Source organism: Lissotriton vulgaris, chromosome 3_1 (genome assembly GCF_964263255.1).
Source record: "Lissotriton vulgaris chromosome 3_1, aLisVul1.2, whole genome shotgun sequence".
NCBI lineage: Eukaryota > Metazoa > Chordata > Amphibia > Caudata > Salamandridae > Lissotriton > Lissotriton vulgaris.
The window spans coordinates 1,249,444,274-1,249,461,456 of NC_141689.1; positions in this window are offsets into that span (position 1 = coordinate 1,249,444,274).

Consider the following 17,183-nt stretch of genomic DNA (forward strand, 5'->3'; position numbering starts at 1 on the left):
TATCGATGTCAGGATGTGGTGTGTAGGCTGCTAATATCGGCTATGTTGTTCCTGGTCTTCCTAACGGACCAAGCCTTACTCTTCTTCTTGTATGGGGGAGGGAGCATTTATAACTGTATTCATGTTCATGGTACGTTAGTAGAACTTCAATGTCTTCATAATCAATCAATCATTCACGGCATTTGTATAGCGCACTACTCACTCGGGAGGGTCTCAAGGCGCTGGGGGAGGGGTAAGTTACTGCTCGAACAGCCAGGTCTTGAGCTGCTTCCTGAAGGAGAGATGGTCTTGGGTTCGCCGAAGGTGGGTGGGGAGGGAGTTCCAAGTCTTGGCTGCCAGGTAGGAGAAGGATCTTCCTCCGGCGGTGGCTCTGCGGATGCATGGTACGGTGGAGAGTGCGTGGCTGGTCGATCGTAGCTGGCGGGTGGGCGTGTAGAAGGTCATGCGGTCGTTGAGGTACTTGGGGCCCAGGTCGTGGAGAGCCTTGTGTGCGTGGGTGAGGAGTCTGAACGTGATTCTCTTGCTGACGGGGAGCCAGTGTAGGTCTCTCAGGTGTCCGGTGATGTGGCTGTGTCGGGGGATGTCAAGGATGAGTCGTGCGGAGGCATTCTGGATGCGGTGGAGTCTTTTTTGAAGTTTGGCTGTGGTTCCGGCGTAGAGGGTGTTCCCGTAGTCCAGTCGCCTGGTGACGAGTGCCTGGGTGTCGGTCTTCCTGGTTTCGGTGGGGATCCATCTGAAGATCTTGCGGAGCATGCGCAGGGTGTTGAAGCACGAGGATGAGACGGCGTTGACTTGTCTGGTCATAGATAGGGAGGAGTCCAGGATGAAGCCCAAGTTGCGTGCGTGGTCCGTTGGTTTGGGGGTGGTGCCCAGGGCCGTGGGCCACCAGGAGTCGTCCCAGGCGGAGGGTGATGATCCCAGGATGAGGACTTCCGTCTTGTCTGAGTTCAGTTTAAGGCGGCTGTTCCTCATCCAGTCGGCGATGTCTTCCATCCCTTCGTGTAGGTTGGCTCTGGCAGTGGTGGGGTCGTTGGTGAGGGAGAGGATGAGCTGGGTGTCATCGGCGTAGGAGATGATGTTGAGGTTGTGCTGGCGTGCGATGGCTGCGAGGGGGTTCATGTAGACGTTGAAGAGGGTTGGGCTGAGTGAAGATCCTTGTGGTACGCCCGCAGGTGACTTTGGTGGCCTCGGATCTGAACGGAGGGAGGCGGACTCTCTGGGTTCTTCCGGTGAGGAACGAGATGATCCACTCCAGCGCTTTCTCTCGGATTCCGATGTTGCTGAGGCGCTTCACTAGGGTGTGGTGGCAGACGGTGTCGAATGCCGCAGAGAGGTCCAGGAGGATGAGGGCTGCTGTTTCCCCGTTGTCGATTAGGGTTCTGATGTCGTCGGTGGCTGCGATCATAGCGGTCTCGGTGCTGTGGTTGGCCCGAATCCCGGACTGCGAGGGGTCGAGGGATCCGTTCGTCTCGAGGAAGACCGCCAGCTGTTTGTTGACAGTCTTCTGAATGACTTTGGCCGGAAAAGGAAGGAGCGAGATGGGACGGTAGTTCTTGAGGTCAGTGGGGGCCGCCGTTGGTTTCTTCAGGAGGGCGGTCAGCTCGGCGTGCTTCCAGCTCTCCGGGAAGGTGGCGGTGTGGAAGGAGGAGTTGATGGTGTCTCGGAGATGGGGTGCGATGGTGGCGTCGGCTTTGTTGAAGACGTGGTGTAGGCACGGGTCGGTTGGTGATCCGGAGTGGATGGAGTACATCGTGCGGGTGGTGTCTTCGGTGCTGATCGGGGTCCAGTTGCAGAGGGTGGCGGTGGCGGGTGTTGGTTCGGTGGTAGGGTGCGTGGTCTGTGCGTCGAAGCTGTTGTGTATGTCGGCGATCTTGCGGAGGAAGAACGAGGCAAGTGAGTTGCAGAGGTCTTGCGAGGGAGTGATGTCGTTGTTTCCGGCGCTGGGGTTGGAGAACTCTTTGACGATGCTGAAGAGTTCCTTGCTGTCGTGGGTGTTGTTGTCCAGTCGTTCTTTGAGTGCCGTCTTCTTGGTGGCGCGGATCAGCTGATGGTGTTTGCGGATGGTGTGCTTGAGGGCGGTCCTGTTGTCTGTGGTGTGATCGAGCCGCCAGGCTTTCTCGAGGTTGCGGCAGTTCTTCTTGGATTCCTTGAGTTCGTCGGTAAACCAGGGGGTTTTCTTGCTGCTGGGTCTGCTGGGAGGGTTCTTTAGTGGTGCGAGGTCGTCGGCGCAGGCGGTCAGCCACTTGGTGAGGTTGCTGGCTGCTTCGTTGGGGTCCGTTGAGCTGGTGGGAGTGTTCTGGCTGAGGGAGGCGGTGAGCTGCTCGGCGGTGATCTTGCTCCAGCTTCGGCGGGGGACCTGTTGCGGGTGGTGGTGGGTCGTAGTTCTTTTGAAGCTGAAGTGGACGCAGCTGTGGTCGGTCCAGTGGAGTCCGGTGGCGTGGCTGAAGGAGTTGTGCTTGCTGGATGAGAAGACGGGATCAAGCGTGTGGCCGGCGTAGTGGGTGGGGGTGTTCACCAGTTGCTTGAGTCCGAGGTTGGCGAGGTTGTCCAGCAGGGCGGTGGTGTTTCTGTCGCTGTTGTTCTCCAGGTGAAAGTTGAGGTCTCCTAGGAGGATGTAGTCGGCGGAGGGAAGGGCGTGCGGACTGATGAAGTCTGCGATGTCTTCGCTGAATTGTGTGCGTGGTCCCGGTGGTCTGTAGATGAGGGTGCCGCAGAGGGTGGTCTTGGGGTCAGTGCATATCTGGAAGTGCAGGTGTTCGGCGGCGGCGAAGGTTTCGTCGGAGTTAGTTGAGATGCGGATGGTGTTCGTGTGTACGATGGCGATGCCTCCTCCAGTCTGGTTGACGCTGTCCTTCCGGGTGATCTTGTAACCGTCCGGGATGGCTAAGGCGATGTCGGCCGCTGAGGAGGCGTTCATCCAGGTTTCAGTGAGGAAGGCAACGTCCGGTGCTGTCGTGTCGAGCAGGTCCCAGAGTTCCATGGGGTGCCTGTGGATGGAGCGGGTGTTGAGCAGGATGCACTTCAGGTGGTTGCAGCTGGTGCTGAGCTTGGCGGGGGCGGTGCATGTCCGGTAGCAGGAGAAACTGCAGGCTTGGCAGGCGAATGGTCCGTTGGTGCGTCTCGAGGTGGCTCGGTAGCAGGCAGGGTTCCGCCCGGCATTGAGTGCGTTGAGGGTGGCGGCGTCGTAGGTCCGTCGTGTGGTCTTGCATCGGCGATTGGGACCAGGGGTCCTGGCGCTGGGTGCGGTCTAGGCGCGGACGGGCGCAGACGAGCTTACCTTTGGCGCACCTTCGGCGCTCATTCGGTGCTCCCGCTGCGCGCGTCCGTTGCGCGGTCGCTCTGGGGGCGTCATAAGTAAGGAGCCGGTAGGGAGGAGCAGCTGGATGGCGGGAGCGGGGTGGCGAATGGAATCGCAGGGGGCGAGACCGCAGGGAGGCAGCGGCGGGAAATCCAAGATCAGCAGTCAGCGGGAAGTCCCAGGAGCAGCGGCAAGGCAGGCAGGAGCGGCAGCAGCGAGTGGGGCGGCCAAGCCCTGTGGAGGGCTGAGCGGTCACCACTGGTATGTCATCATGTGTGTAATATTGGAACATTTTTGCTGTTGCATTTGCTGCTGGAATAAAATACCTCTGTTTGAAATTCTTCATGTGCCTCTATCACAAATACTACTATGCCACCTTTGGCTGTTAAACCGTGTTTAAGTAGTTTAAGGGTGAGTACATGTCTAATATTTGGATGAAATGTTATTCCATTGGGATCTTCCTCCTCGTCTGAGTGAGGAAGTACTTGTGTCAGAGGGTCTAAATCTCCTTCTTGGTTAGTCATTGTGTTTAGAACATGGAATAACTTTCCAAGGAAATTAAAATAAGGTATTTTGCATAATTTAGGAACAACGTGTCCTTCAAGTTTGATTATCCAGCAGCTAATAAATAGAATGCTTCGCCTACTCAGCTGTGCCGGAGTTTGTGTCTACCCACTCCAGACGTCTCTGGCGTTTTGTAAGTGGGGGTCTCTGATAATAGCAAAACTGAACTACTCTGATTCTACTGTTAAATAAGTACCTAACCAACGTTGGTGGCGCCATATTGAGTAGTTCCTATATATCCTATTCAGAATCTACACGTTTGGATAACATAAACTGTGGGTTTGGTGGTAGACTGGTTCCGAGCACCCCCACCGAGAATGTTAACCTGTTTGCATTATCTAGCTCACAGTGCCACTATAATCTCCTCTTATTGGGGGGAGAATAGTTTCTGGCAACCTTAGAACATGACAACCCTGATCCCTAAGAATCGTGGAAACAATGTACTACCTTTTCGTCAGTCACTTGTTGTGAGAAGTTGGCCTGATATATGATGTCTCCAATTCTGGGGGCACCTTGTATCAGTCCAAACAATCCCTTATGGTGTTGGTTGTAAGTCAACCTTATAGACAAGCTATCCTAACGGTAGCATGGACTAAGCAGCCTTAAAGGCTTAACTCAAGAGGGCATGTGAAGCCAGCTGTTTTACCAATCACAATCCTGTAATATCAAATGAAAGGACACCACACAAGTTATATATTATAAAAATATATGTATTTATTACTAGAATAATCCCCTATACTCTTTATGAGTCTAGAAGCACAAGCGTTTAAACAAAAGCACAGTAAAACATATGAAAGTTGCACAATTATGGATGAGGCCCAGGGGCCACTCAAACCATGTACTAAAAAAGTGGTATAAGTATCACTCATCGAACAGTGGTCAGGCCTAGGGCCTGGGGAATCACTGGGACCAATCGGGACTAGCAATGCTGAAGTCGGGAAAAGCCCGCTGGAATCGGGTGCAGCGCTGAAAGCACACACATGCACCAATGCAAAGTCAATGGTGCGTAAAAGTTATCGAGTTACTGTTTTAAGAGTCTTCCGACTGACCTAGAAGGACAAAACTTTAGACTTAGACACTAGAGGTGTATACCATTACAGGAGCACCAGCGTTCAAGAGTTACCTCACCCACAGGAAGCGGGTGCACAGGTGCAAAGTCGTGTCGGCTTTCACCGTGTAGATCTATGGAGCCTGTAGATGATGATGCTGCAGGCGGCCAGAAGAGAAGTGTCCGGTGCGATTCAAGGGTGGATCAAAGCTGAAGGGTACCTGAAAGCAGAGGGGACAGAGTCTGGGTCACTCAGCAGTGACCAGGGTGGAACCAGGAAGGAACCAGGCAATGTCGGGCGCAATCAGGTGGTTGTCGAGAAGCTTGTCTCCGCTGCCATGTGGACTCTGGGGCACTGAGGATGTCCAGGAGTGGACCACGAGCTGTCCCACAAAAGTTCTCGCTGTTGGCGGTGTTGGCTTCCGGATTGGAGCAAACAAACCTTGGCAACGCAACCCGCGCAGGATTCGAAGATCGCTTCTTACTCGGACCAGGAAGATCAGAGCAGGTGCTCCTTTTCAGGGGAGCGAGGGCCAGTCCAGAGCAACCAGACTGGTGGAGCAAATTCAAAGGTTCGTCGGTACTGGGGCCGCTAGCCAATGGGAAAGCCACCGGACCAGCGCATTGAGCAGAAAAATGCAGAAGGGCCCCACGCAGCACTCGGAGAGTGTGGAGGGGGAATCCTTGGTGCAAAAGCTGCTCAAGGCTGGGGCTTCTCAAACCCCATGTACAGCATCGAGGAAGCCTCAGGAGCTGCACGGTCAGCACTTTGTGGTTTTTCCAAGATGGCCGGCCCCACGCTTCTGGTCGCCTCCACGGGTCTCAGATTCGCTGGGACTGTGGATCGGACTGTTGGAAGGCAGGATAGCTGGGTCTTGTTGATCTCTGTTGCTCGAGTTCTGGCGGGAACTGCAACAAAGCAAACGGTGAGGCGCTGGATGGTGCCTGCTTGCACAGGGTGGTCACTCCTTGACTATAAGGGAGATTCTTCAGTCTTCTACGTCGAGTAGGATGTCGAAGGGTCCAGAGTTTCATTTCATAAGTTTCAGTCAGGATAATCTGATGTGCGTTGGCACTGCTCCCACATTTATTCCAAACTAGTGGGCTGGATTACCTGCTAGGTCCCTCCTATGGGTGGGACCCAGGAAGGGGTGGTTACACCCCTTTTCCCTTTGTCCAGGGTCGCACTGAGACTGGGGCTGGAGAGCCCCAGAACCGGTTTGACTGGATTATGCAAGGGGAAGCCTTGTGCTCCCCAGGCAGTGTCTAGCTTCATTCAGCCCTCCCTGCCCCAATACACTATCTCCTGTCTGGGTAGGTGTAGCACCTCCCTGCGACAGGAAACCCTTTGTCCAGGCCGCCTCTGGCAATTTTCGGTCAGCAGCAGGAGGTCAGACTCGTGTCGGTGGCAGCAGCATCCCTTTTGTGATGCTGAGGCTCTGGTTAGTATTAACCGCGTTTTAGTAAAGTAACATGTCGTCTCCCTCTAGAAGGGTGGAATGCTACCCCCGTCGCCAGGACTGGCGAGGGGGTAGTATTCCAAATCGTATGACACCTTACACGATATGTTTTGATAAAGCCAAACCAAAGTTAGCACATAACCGCGATGGATTATAATGCACTTAAGAGTACATGGTATGGCAATATCCCCGAACAGCTAAGGGAGTTGGTCCCAACAGCTGCAGACAGGCTCAGCTCATGCTAGAGCACCATCTCACGTAAAACCAAGCACTCTGCCTCCAGGATTGATACGGCATGACATAGGAGTGACTTATAGGTATATATGTGTCCAGATATAGGTTTAGATATAGGTATACTATATCTAAGCAAGGGGTGATTACACCACCTTTCCCCAGCTGAGTGATCAGCCAGTTGTGTCAATTTAAGGACCAGCCAGGGGTGGCAAAAGATATGCTGCAGCCCCTGGTAGGCCTTGGATGCACCAATGCCCTAGGCACCTATAGAGCACTGTATAGGGGCTGACAAGGTGTCCAGTACCAATTTGGTTATGCACCTGGGGTGCATGGAGTCCATTTTAAAGAGAGAGCAGATAACCTGGGGCCCTGATTAGCAGGGTCCCAGGCCAACTAAGTCAAAAACCAGCTAAACACTAGGCAAAAAATCTGGAGTAACCATAGTCAGGTATCCACCCTCCTACACTTGTGCTTACTTATTCGGTCACACTGAAAAAACAGTTGGGCCTGTTACAATAAGAATTTATTTCACAGTTAGTCTTCTAGTGTAAAATAGATGTGCTGCAACAACCGTTAGACAGTAGCAGATATATATGATTAGCAGTACAGTGAATAGAAAAGATAGTGCAGTTCTACCATCTTGCAATGATCATGGATACATGCATGAATATAAAATGCATGATAAAAAGAAAGCAAGTACTACTACGATGCCTATCTAGATGTACCTAGCATGTGAGTAGGTGTAAAGCCAAGAATCCCTCTAGGATTTAATCTAACCCCATTACCTGAAGTGAGCGAGTGTGGGACCCCGTCCTGGTCTCGAGTTGTCTGTGCAATCATCAACTACTTTTTACGCTTCACGTCAAAACAGTCACTGCAATATTCAGCTGGAATTCAAAAGATAATCTAAAAAGTTACCCTACTCATCTGAATCTTGTTCTTTGTCTTGGTTCTTTCTCTCTGTCACTCTCTTTAGCCTTCTACTTGTCTGTTGTTCCTTTTACTATTGTAGGAAAACCTCTCACTCTCTCTACCATATCCTCTCTCCATCTTCTCTCCTGAATATCCCACTTTTTTTCAAACCACTGCTTCAATAAACTCAAATACTGCTTCTTCGTTTTCTTTCTCCGTGTATCTGTTGCCATATGAACCCATCTATTTTATGCCTATAACTGTGGGGGCCTACATAATGCCTTTCTCTCATTCATTGTCTGATTCAGGAAATCCATATTTCTAATATTAAAAGTTCCCTAGAAAAGACACTGCAAGTCCTTGTCACCCGAAGTATAATTATGCCAATCACAAATCCAGGTACAAATATATAGCTCAACATCTGTCAACATTTGTTGCATGTGATCCCTCTGGAGGGATAATCTGCCCATTCATAGACAGTACACTAGGAGCTTTAGCCTTTTGCAACACAGCGCTCATTATTCCTGTTCAAAATATTCAAAAAACTGCACAAAAACAAACAAGGGAACACAACTGATCCCATTGCGGCTGTGCCATAGATCAACCAATCACAGCATGACTTTGATAGCAACCAACCAATGACAGTGTGACTGTAGTGATGTCTCACCAATCTCAGTGTGATTACTCAGGTCAGTCAGCCAATCACAGGGCATCTGAATGGGAGAACAATGTACAACCGTTTACTCACTGAGCAAGAGAAATAAATAAAATAAATCTTGCCTCAACCTAGACAGGATAAAATCAGCAGGACAGAATAGTAGGTAAAATAAAACATATTATATGTCCCAAAATGAGCAGCAAAATTGTAAGAAATTGGTTATCATTTCTAGTAGCATCGGAAAGGTCTCTGGGCTACCTGCTAAATTTACAGTTTATGTAGGATATCTTCTGAAAGGACATAACTAAAACATGACAATCCATCTCGATGTGAGCAAAAGAAATACAATTTTGACAAATCAGAGCACATAACTATTAAACATCATATTGCCTTAGCATCTAAGTGCTATCCCATTAGATGAAAATTGATTCAGTCCTTCTATGCTAATGTCACCTGGAAATAGCAGGACAACATCGTAGTCATGAAATAACAGTGAACTATTGTGAATGAATTAACTTCAGCAAGCAGACGTAAGAGACCTTGATCAGTTGAAACATTAATTAGCTCATGTTATAAAAGTTTCTTAGACAACCATGTCAACGGGGAAAAAATATGACTTTACTTGACTGTGTGATGCAGAAATAATAAACAGTGAGCATGCAGGGAGAGGCATCCCTTTTAAACACAATGGTGTTGAGGCCTAACTGAGGCCCAGTTAGCATAAGCCAGGAAAAGGGACTTTAACACGTCATAGCAAAATTGTTCCAAAGGCAATCAACACCTGGGTGAGAATCAAACTGGCAGGGGACACTGTCAAACACAAACTGCCCACAGACTAGTGGTCTAAAGCAGGGTTGTGTCTTCGCACCAACACTGTTCAATCTGTCCACGGCAGACCTGGGGAAAGCCCCACAAGGCACAACCTTGTTAACCCCGAAAATCGGACAGCAACTTTTACATGTGCTACAGTATGCTGATGATCTGGTGATTCTCGATAACACCTGAGTACGCTTGCAAAGATGTTTGAACACACTAAACATCTGTAACAAGGCAAACAAGCTTGTGGCTAGCCCCTGCATAACTAAAGTCGTGGTCTTTGGACAATCCCCAAAAAGTTTGTTTAAAGTGGAGGCTGGGCAGTAACAACATAGCAACAGAAAGAGCATACCACTACCTAGGAGCGTGGCTAAATGACAAAGGAAAGGCAACCACATAGCTGCCAGGGTTTTAGATTGCTTATGCTTGACATTTTCAACATTTTAGTGTAATTATGAGTGACATTCAATGACTATGAGTGACACTTTTTCGTAATTAAATCATGCATTTAAGTCCCTGGAAACAGACAAAAATCGGAAATTACTCCCATTTGAGCAACGAGAAACTCTAAGAAACTATGTTACAGGTGCTTCTTTTAATCCTATTATTTATAAATACACAGCACCCTCCAACCCCTCCCCTCAGCCACAGGTGTGGCTGGACCACAAGTAACAAAGGGATCTCTGTGACAAAAGCAGCAACCCACTGAGCTATCCACATAAAATGCAGTTCTGTGATATGCTGGTACACGTTCTTTGCAAAAGGCATATTAACCATTGACGATACTTTATGGTGAGAGTCAAAACTACCTTAAGACATGACGATGGATTGTATATTATTTATAAATTTGTAATGGCATTAAGGACTTCAATAAAACAAGCATTTACAATGCAATGGTTTCGCCTTTGGAAAAGTTAGAGCTATTGGCATTGTAAATGACAAAATTTGTATTTATGTGTTGGTTTTGAAAACAGATAAATAAATGGCATTGTCATTTACATTGCCATTAGCTTAATCTCTTGCAAATGTGAGACCTATTGTACCCTAGGGACGAGCTCAGCAGACAGCATGGCTATGAACGAGCCAGCACTGGTCGTAGCACAGCGCTTTTTTTCCAGGTGGGGTGGTGGCAATGGGGGAGGGGCAGACACCAATGATTGGACGGTGCAAGCGACGAAAGGGGAGGGCTCAGGTTCCAACTCAACCTTCTCACGTGATAGTGCTGCTGGTTTAAGATCAGTGGTGAACCAGAACTTGAGTTATATTCTACTATGAATTTTAACTGCAGAGTATGCAGGGCTCTGGAGCAGAGATAATGGCATGACCATGACGCTAACACTCCAGTAAAAGAATCGACTGGCAGTAAATAAATATTTAATTTTTTTACTTTATGGAGAGAGTGCACAAATATAAAGGAGAGGGAGAAGTAGAGGGCACTGCCTTCCAAAACGGTTTCATCAATCATCCAACCTCGACCTTTCTTCTGTCTGCTCTTTCACCACATTTTACTAATTGATGTGCCACTTTTTACAGGTTTTCCCCATATATACAGGTACCACCAAACTCTTGTCCGCAGTGTTTAACATTTGCTTCTTTGAAGCTCTTTCCGGGTGCTTCTGTCATGCTGTCACTTCACATCACATCATGCCTTTATATAGCGCCTAGATTGGCAGTCTTCTACATGGTACCACATAAACTGAAAATTTTAGGGGTGGGAGTTAATACTACGCTTAAATCTCGATCTTCGAGTATGGAATAGCGTGTAGGCCACGTAACCCTGGCCCATTCACTCAATATCACATTAGGGTTGACATTTCCCACCTCGCTGGCTTTGTACATTAGTAGAATCACCTGGGAGCTCTAGGCCTTTTCTTGTCTGTCGGGGAAGGTCAGTACCACCTTTAATTCTCTGTGAGACGTAAGAAATTGTGGTGTCCAAAGGCACGGTGTCACAGCAGCTGTTGATTGATTTCAGTGCTGCATCAGTTAAAAATTCATGTACACAATATGGAGCAATTACTGTTCCCCAGTATTTGTGTGTCCCATTTCCAAGGACGTAAGATAGTTATGAAACGAACAGAAAGTGTGGTTCTTACTGATAAGCGTTTTATTTTTTTAGAACGCCTTATGCATCATCACTCCTGCTTCCAGGTGCTCCAAAGACAGATGACACTGTTACTGTATATTCAGAGCAGACAGACCTCAGTGAAAGCCCAGGAGGGGCATTTGAGTGAGGGACATATCAGTGACGGAGAGGGTGTAGAAATATCTACATCCCTAGCTCAACTGGGCGGGGGGTTAATAACGCCAATTACTACAGTGTCAAAAGGCAATGTACTTGACGTCATGTGCTGGATAAACAGCCACTCTCTGTACTATCACCCGTGTGGCGGTGCTTCCTGGCTGTGATTATGTAGATAAAGGTGCAGTGCAGTCGCTGGCTGGAGTTGTGTTTCTGGTCTGTGGGTGCCTGCTCCTGTAATCTCATATGCCCCGCGCAGGTAGCCACTGATTTAGCCCCATAATGAGATTACTGCCCGGGGTAGCCTCCACATTTGCCAGCTATGGGCCCCCCTCCACCACAAGTCTGTGTTTGGGCTCGCTGCTGCATTTTATATGCACGTGTGGCTGTAATGACCGGGTTTGCCCGCGTTTATCTGTCGATTATTATCAATCAGTCTCACTGGAGCTGCGAGTGTGGGGGCCGTCGGTAATAAGCCCCAACGTCCACCCTCTCAGTGCCCCCAAAAATGGACTTCTCATTACACATCTTGCAGAAAGGGGACCGGCCGGTGGCGAACCCCCTCCCATATTTAACGCCGGACAGATGAGGAGAGGGCTGACACTGGAGGGAGGGGGAGCGCGTAGAGACAAGAGGAGGGACGAGGAGGGCTGGCCGTCATCCACTTACGCTGAGAGAGGCAGAGAGCAGCCAGGGCAGGCCACCGGCAGGAGCACAGCAGCGACCACCAGCAGGAGAGAGCCTGGGCACTGCAGGGCCTGAGCCGAGCAGCAGCACCAGGCGCCGCCGCCAGCCCCCGGGCCAGCACCTCCTGGCAGACCCGGGCTTCTGAGCCCCAGATACTTTCGGAATGGGCAGTTTTTGGACCGGCGCAAACTGCGCAGCGCCTTCTTTTCTGCTACAGAGGGGGCAGCGCTCTCTGGGGCACGGATTCTGGGGAAACGCAGAGGTTTATCTTGTACGGAACCATTCTAGACTGTCAGTCACAGAACCCAGTCCAAGCTGAGGGGAACCACAAGTCTGCCAGGGTTAAAGAGACGCCTCAGCTGCGCCCAAAGCGGGTCATCCCCAGCAGCATTTCTTGGAGCGGTTTATCCAGGACTCCACACCTACAGGCATTATCAAGGACCTCGACTTTGCAAGAGTTTATTTAATAAAGGACAGAGTGTCGGTGAAAGACTCGCCAGGGGCAAGTGGCGCGTCTGCAAGCCTCCGCATCTGGGACGTTTGTGTTTTAAAAAAAAGACAAGTCAGGTCCCGGAATGACGTCACGGGGGTGTCCCGGGCCGGCAGCCAATCACAGCGCGGCCCGGGACACACGGCAACAAGGGGACCTGAGACCATCAGCGCTATAGGGCATAGCAGCGAATCACGCAACTGCGTTTTTTAAATATCCCCGTTTTGTATTTTATATTAATTTATTTCTGCATTGTACCTTGTTTTTAGCTTGCGTCGTCCTCTTACTTGCACCATAATTGTATTTGCACCGCGCTTTGGAGGGTCTCCAGATTCCCCGGTTCCTTCCTTGACTTTGGCCACCTTATTGGGGGAAGTTTTCTCGGACGCCTGGCGGCGCCGTTTGGGCTAGCAGACCAGCTGTCACAAGGACACGCTGGCCTGCATATAAAGCGACCTTTCTACGCGCAGCGTTCTCGCCGTTGTGACGCCGGAGTCACGCCAGAGTCCAGCCCGTCTGCGCCCGTCAGCGTCCCGGAGGCGGACGGAGCGACGGGTGGGGCTGGGCTATTTTGATATCTTCTCCAGTCGATATCATGCTTCGGTATACGGCGGCAGAGCTTTTGTCCCTTCATAAGGGAGCGTGCTCCTGTCATAAGGTCTTTCCGGGTCGGTATAAGGGTAAGAGGCGGTGTCCTGGCTGTGGGTGGTTGACAGGCAATGTCCCGGCCACTATATCTGACAGTGGGGCTGGCAGAGTGAAGCATCTATGTCTGCTCCTAAATACAAGATCATTGAGCAGACATGCTCTGGATATTTACGATCTCCTGGTCACGGAAAAGCCTTTATGCCTGATGCTGACAGAGACATGGTTAGGGGAGTCTTCTAACCCGGACATTGCCACAGCAATTCCCCCTGACTATAATATCTTCAGGCAGGATAGATTGAAGAGGAGGGGCGGCGGTGTGGCACTTGTGGTGAATAAACTGGTTGCATGCTCTATTATTCCTATGGATGTAATTACTGGATGTGAATCTTTGGCCTTCTCCATAGCATTATCGCCTCACCAATCTTTTAAAGGGCTCCTAGTCTGCAGGCCCCCTGGATCGGTGGGCTCTTTTTTTGAAGAGCTCCAGTCGGTAGTCTCAGCACTGGTGTTGAGATCCGAGCATTGCGTATTGGCGGGAGACTTTAATTTGCATATGGATGATGGGCTGGATGCGGACACGATTAAAATGATCGATGTTACGGTTCCTTTAGGCCTCTCTCCTTATCTCTTTGGGCCGACGCATGAAAAGGGCCACACCCTGGATCAGGTCTTTTCCGCTACCCCTGTTGAGATGTTGGCACCTTTGCCGGTGCTCTGGTCGTATCACCGGCTGGTCAAATTTCATGTGCTGGGTGCAAAAAAAACCTTCTAGTGTTGCTCTCCGGCAGCCGTGTCAAGCACCGAGGGCGTAACATCAGGTGACCCCGGAAATGCTAGCACAGGCATGCCTGGATCATCCCTGTCCTATGTCAGGCGACTTGGAAAGGGATTTAGAGTCTCTGCAAGCATGGCTGATGGATAGGCTGGACGACCTTGCCCCTGTGATGGCCCCCTGAAAAACAGCTAAACGGGTCTCGGCCCCTTGGTACACTGAAGCACTGGCGGCATCGCGACAGCAGTGCAAGGTGGCAGAGAGGGCCTGGCGCTCACAGTATGATTCCGCGGCCAAGCTTGCCTACAGGACGTCTATCAAAGTGTACCATCGTGACATCCTCCTGGAAAAGAAAGGTTATTTTGCAAAGAGAATTGTGACTGCCGCCAACTCGTGTAAAGAGATTTTTACTATCGTAAGGGAATTTACGGCCCCACGCATGAATTCATCCCAGGCAGCTCCTTCGGAGCCGTGGGTAAGTGCACTAGCTAATTTTTTTACCACCAAGATAAAATTGATCCAGGACTCTTTTCCCCTGAGTACGGCCGGAATACCTCCCAGCACTGAGGGTGGGTCAGTTTTAATAGCTAGTTCGGATCCGGTTTTGGCAGAATTCCCACCACTTTCAGTCTCCACGTCCTTGGATCTTCTGGCCAAACTAAAATCCGGATCGCCTCTTGACCCGTGCCCTGCCAAATTTTTGACGAAAGTGGCGGAGGTCATTAATCCATTGGTGAATCCCCTTTTGAATCTTTCCTTGGGTGAGGGGGTGGTCCCGCATGCTTGGAAGCAGGCGATGATCATTCCTCTACTCAAGAACCCGGGCTTAGATCCTGAGGTTCTTGCCTACAGGCCCATCTCTCTCCTGCCTGCTTTTGTTAAGATCTTGGAGAAGCATGTGCACACTGTGCTCTCCAATTTTCTAGAATCCCACAATTTGCTTCATTCCACCCAATCCGGCTTCCGTACCAACTTAAGCACCGAAACGGCAATATTGGAAGTTTCGGAGGCAATTAAGGAGGTACTGGATTCAGGAGGCAAAGCGATGCTTGTGATGCTTGATCTGTCGGTGGCATTTGACACCGTCCCCCATGAGGGTCTCCTCGCCAGACTTTATGAGATCGGTCTGAGGGGGACGGTGCTCAGCTGGTTTAGATCTTTTTTGGCTGGCCGCCGACAAACGGTCTGGGCCCCCCCTTGCTCTGCCGTGGTGCCGCCACTGGAGGTCGGAGTCCCGCAGTGCTCAGTGTTGAGCCCGACTCTTTTCAACTTCTTTATGACCCCTTTGGCGGCACTGGCGGAATCTTTTGGGGCCCAGGTCGTATCCTATGCCGATGATACCCAACTCCTCTTTACGTGTGGGAAGGGAGCAGATTTTGAAGGCGAGAGTATCCGTGGGTACCTTGGGGCTGTTTTTAATTGGTTCTAGCTTAACAGCCTCAAGTGCAACTCAGATAAATCTGAGGTACTCTTCTTCGTTTGTCGGTCTGATCCAGATTGGCAGGAATGGTGGCCTGTTAATATGTTCCCTCCAGCAGGTTCTTCATAGCTAGCCAAGAATCTGGGGGTGAAGATCGATAACGGCCTGACGTTGAGATCCCAGATTCTGGGCTTAACGGGTACATGTTTTGGCCTCCTCAGGATGCTCCGTAAGTTTCTTCCTCTGCTCCCGGAAAATCACAGGAAGATTACGGTTCAGGCCTTAATTTGCTCGAGATTGGACTATTCCAATGTCCTTTATCTCGGCCTGCCGGAGTATCTTCTGCAACGGCTGCAGGTGGTCCAGAACTCAGCAGCACGGGCCATTTTTGGCCTCCGCGGGTGTGCCAGTACCTCTGGCCTCCTGCAGTCACTCCATTGGCTACCTATCCGGAAGCGGATAGTGTTTAAGGCCTTGACCTTGGCTCATAAGGCTCTCTATGCTTCTGGAGCGAAATATCTTCAAAAGAGGCTAGCTTTTTACCATCCTACCCGCTCCCTGAGATCCGAGTCTTTGTTCCTCGCCGTGGTTCCTCGGGTAAAAAGGGCACGCATTGGGGGCCGGTCTTTCAGGCTGTTGGCACCACAGCTATGGAACACTCAACTTGTTAGCTTGTAGGAAGGGCCTTAAAAGTTGGCTTTTTGCTCTTTAGATTTGTTCTTTCTTTTATTACCAGTCTCCTTTCTCACTTGCCCTGTTGTGTTCTCTGTTACAGGTTAAAAATAAAAGTGCCGGGACACTCATAGGAGTAGCCGAGCGCTATAAAAGACACAGATAACATAACATAACATAACTTAACAAAAAAGAATCAGAAACGCCCACGATTTGCATTCTGACCGGGAAAAAGTGATTGACAACGATGTCTTCCAATGGCTAGCCTCCATTTATGGAGCTAGCCAATGGAAGACAGAGGCGGGACGAAGCCCCATACTGTAGGACATAAGTTTTCGCCCTGGGTGGAGCATTGCTTTGCAGTGCTACGGCCAGGCCGAAACCTAAAAATAAAAAAATAAAATAAAATAAAAAGAGAGTCAAAACTACCAGAAGATGAAAACTCCGACCTTTCATCAGCAGCAATATTAATCCCTATCTTTGTCTTACCAAGTTTCACAGTAATGGGAAAATACTGCCTGCTGTTTTGGACTGCCACTGTAGCTGAGCTGTATGTGGAGTCACAGTAACTGGCTGCGGACAGCTGCTCAGACAGTGTCGCTGTCATGTGGAGACAGGAGTCAGTTGTCGATTTGAAGAGGGCAGGCTGACACAGTGTCAGAGGTGATGCTCCCCTCTGCAGACTTTACAGTACAGTACTGCCTAGATTGAAGTTGTGGTGAGAGCTCATGGCGTGGCACCATGCAGGAGACCCATGCGCCTGTTGAAGGCACTCCGTGCCTGCTCTCACCATGACAGCACACAGGCCCCATACCGCCATACACACAACAGGGGAGCACATGGCTAGAAGGTTAGGCAGGAATGACGTCTTGTCCACATATCATTTAACATAATTGGGCAGCAGCTGCAATTCCTGGGGGTCTGGGCCTGCGGGAGGTGCCGTTACAGTGGGATCATGCAATCACTCTGCTCGCAGGTCCCAATGTGATCCAGCCCTATTCCTCAGGCAGTGTTGAGTTCCCTTGCTGCTGCACCTTCTGATTTTTGGAAGATAATTTAGTTGGTGACAGCACAAGCACCCGCACCCCATCCTCCCCCTCCGGTTTTGACTCCATGAGAACTTAAGCGCTTCGTCAGGCGGGGCCAAAGCCCGGGAAAACCGCCACCATTTCGACACTAAGCTTCCACTTTTAAAAAAGTCTCTGCAAAAAGCGCTGAGCTTGTGAATTGAGCCCTCCCACACACACACTCATTCCAAGGTG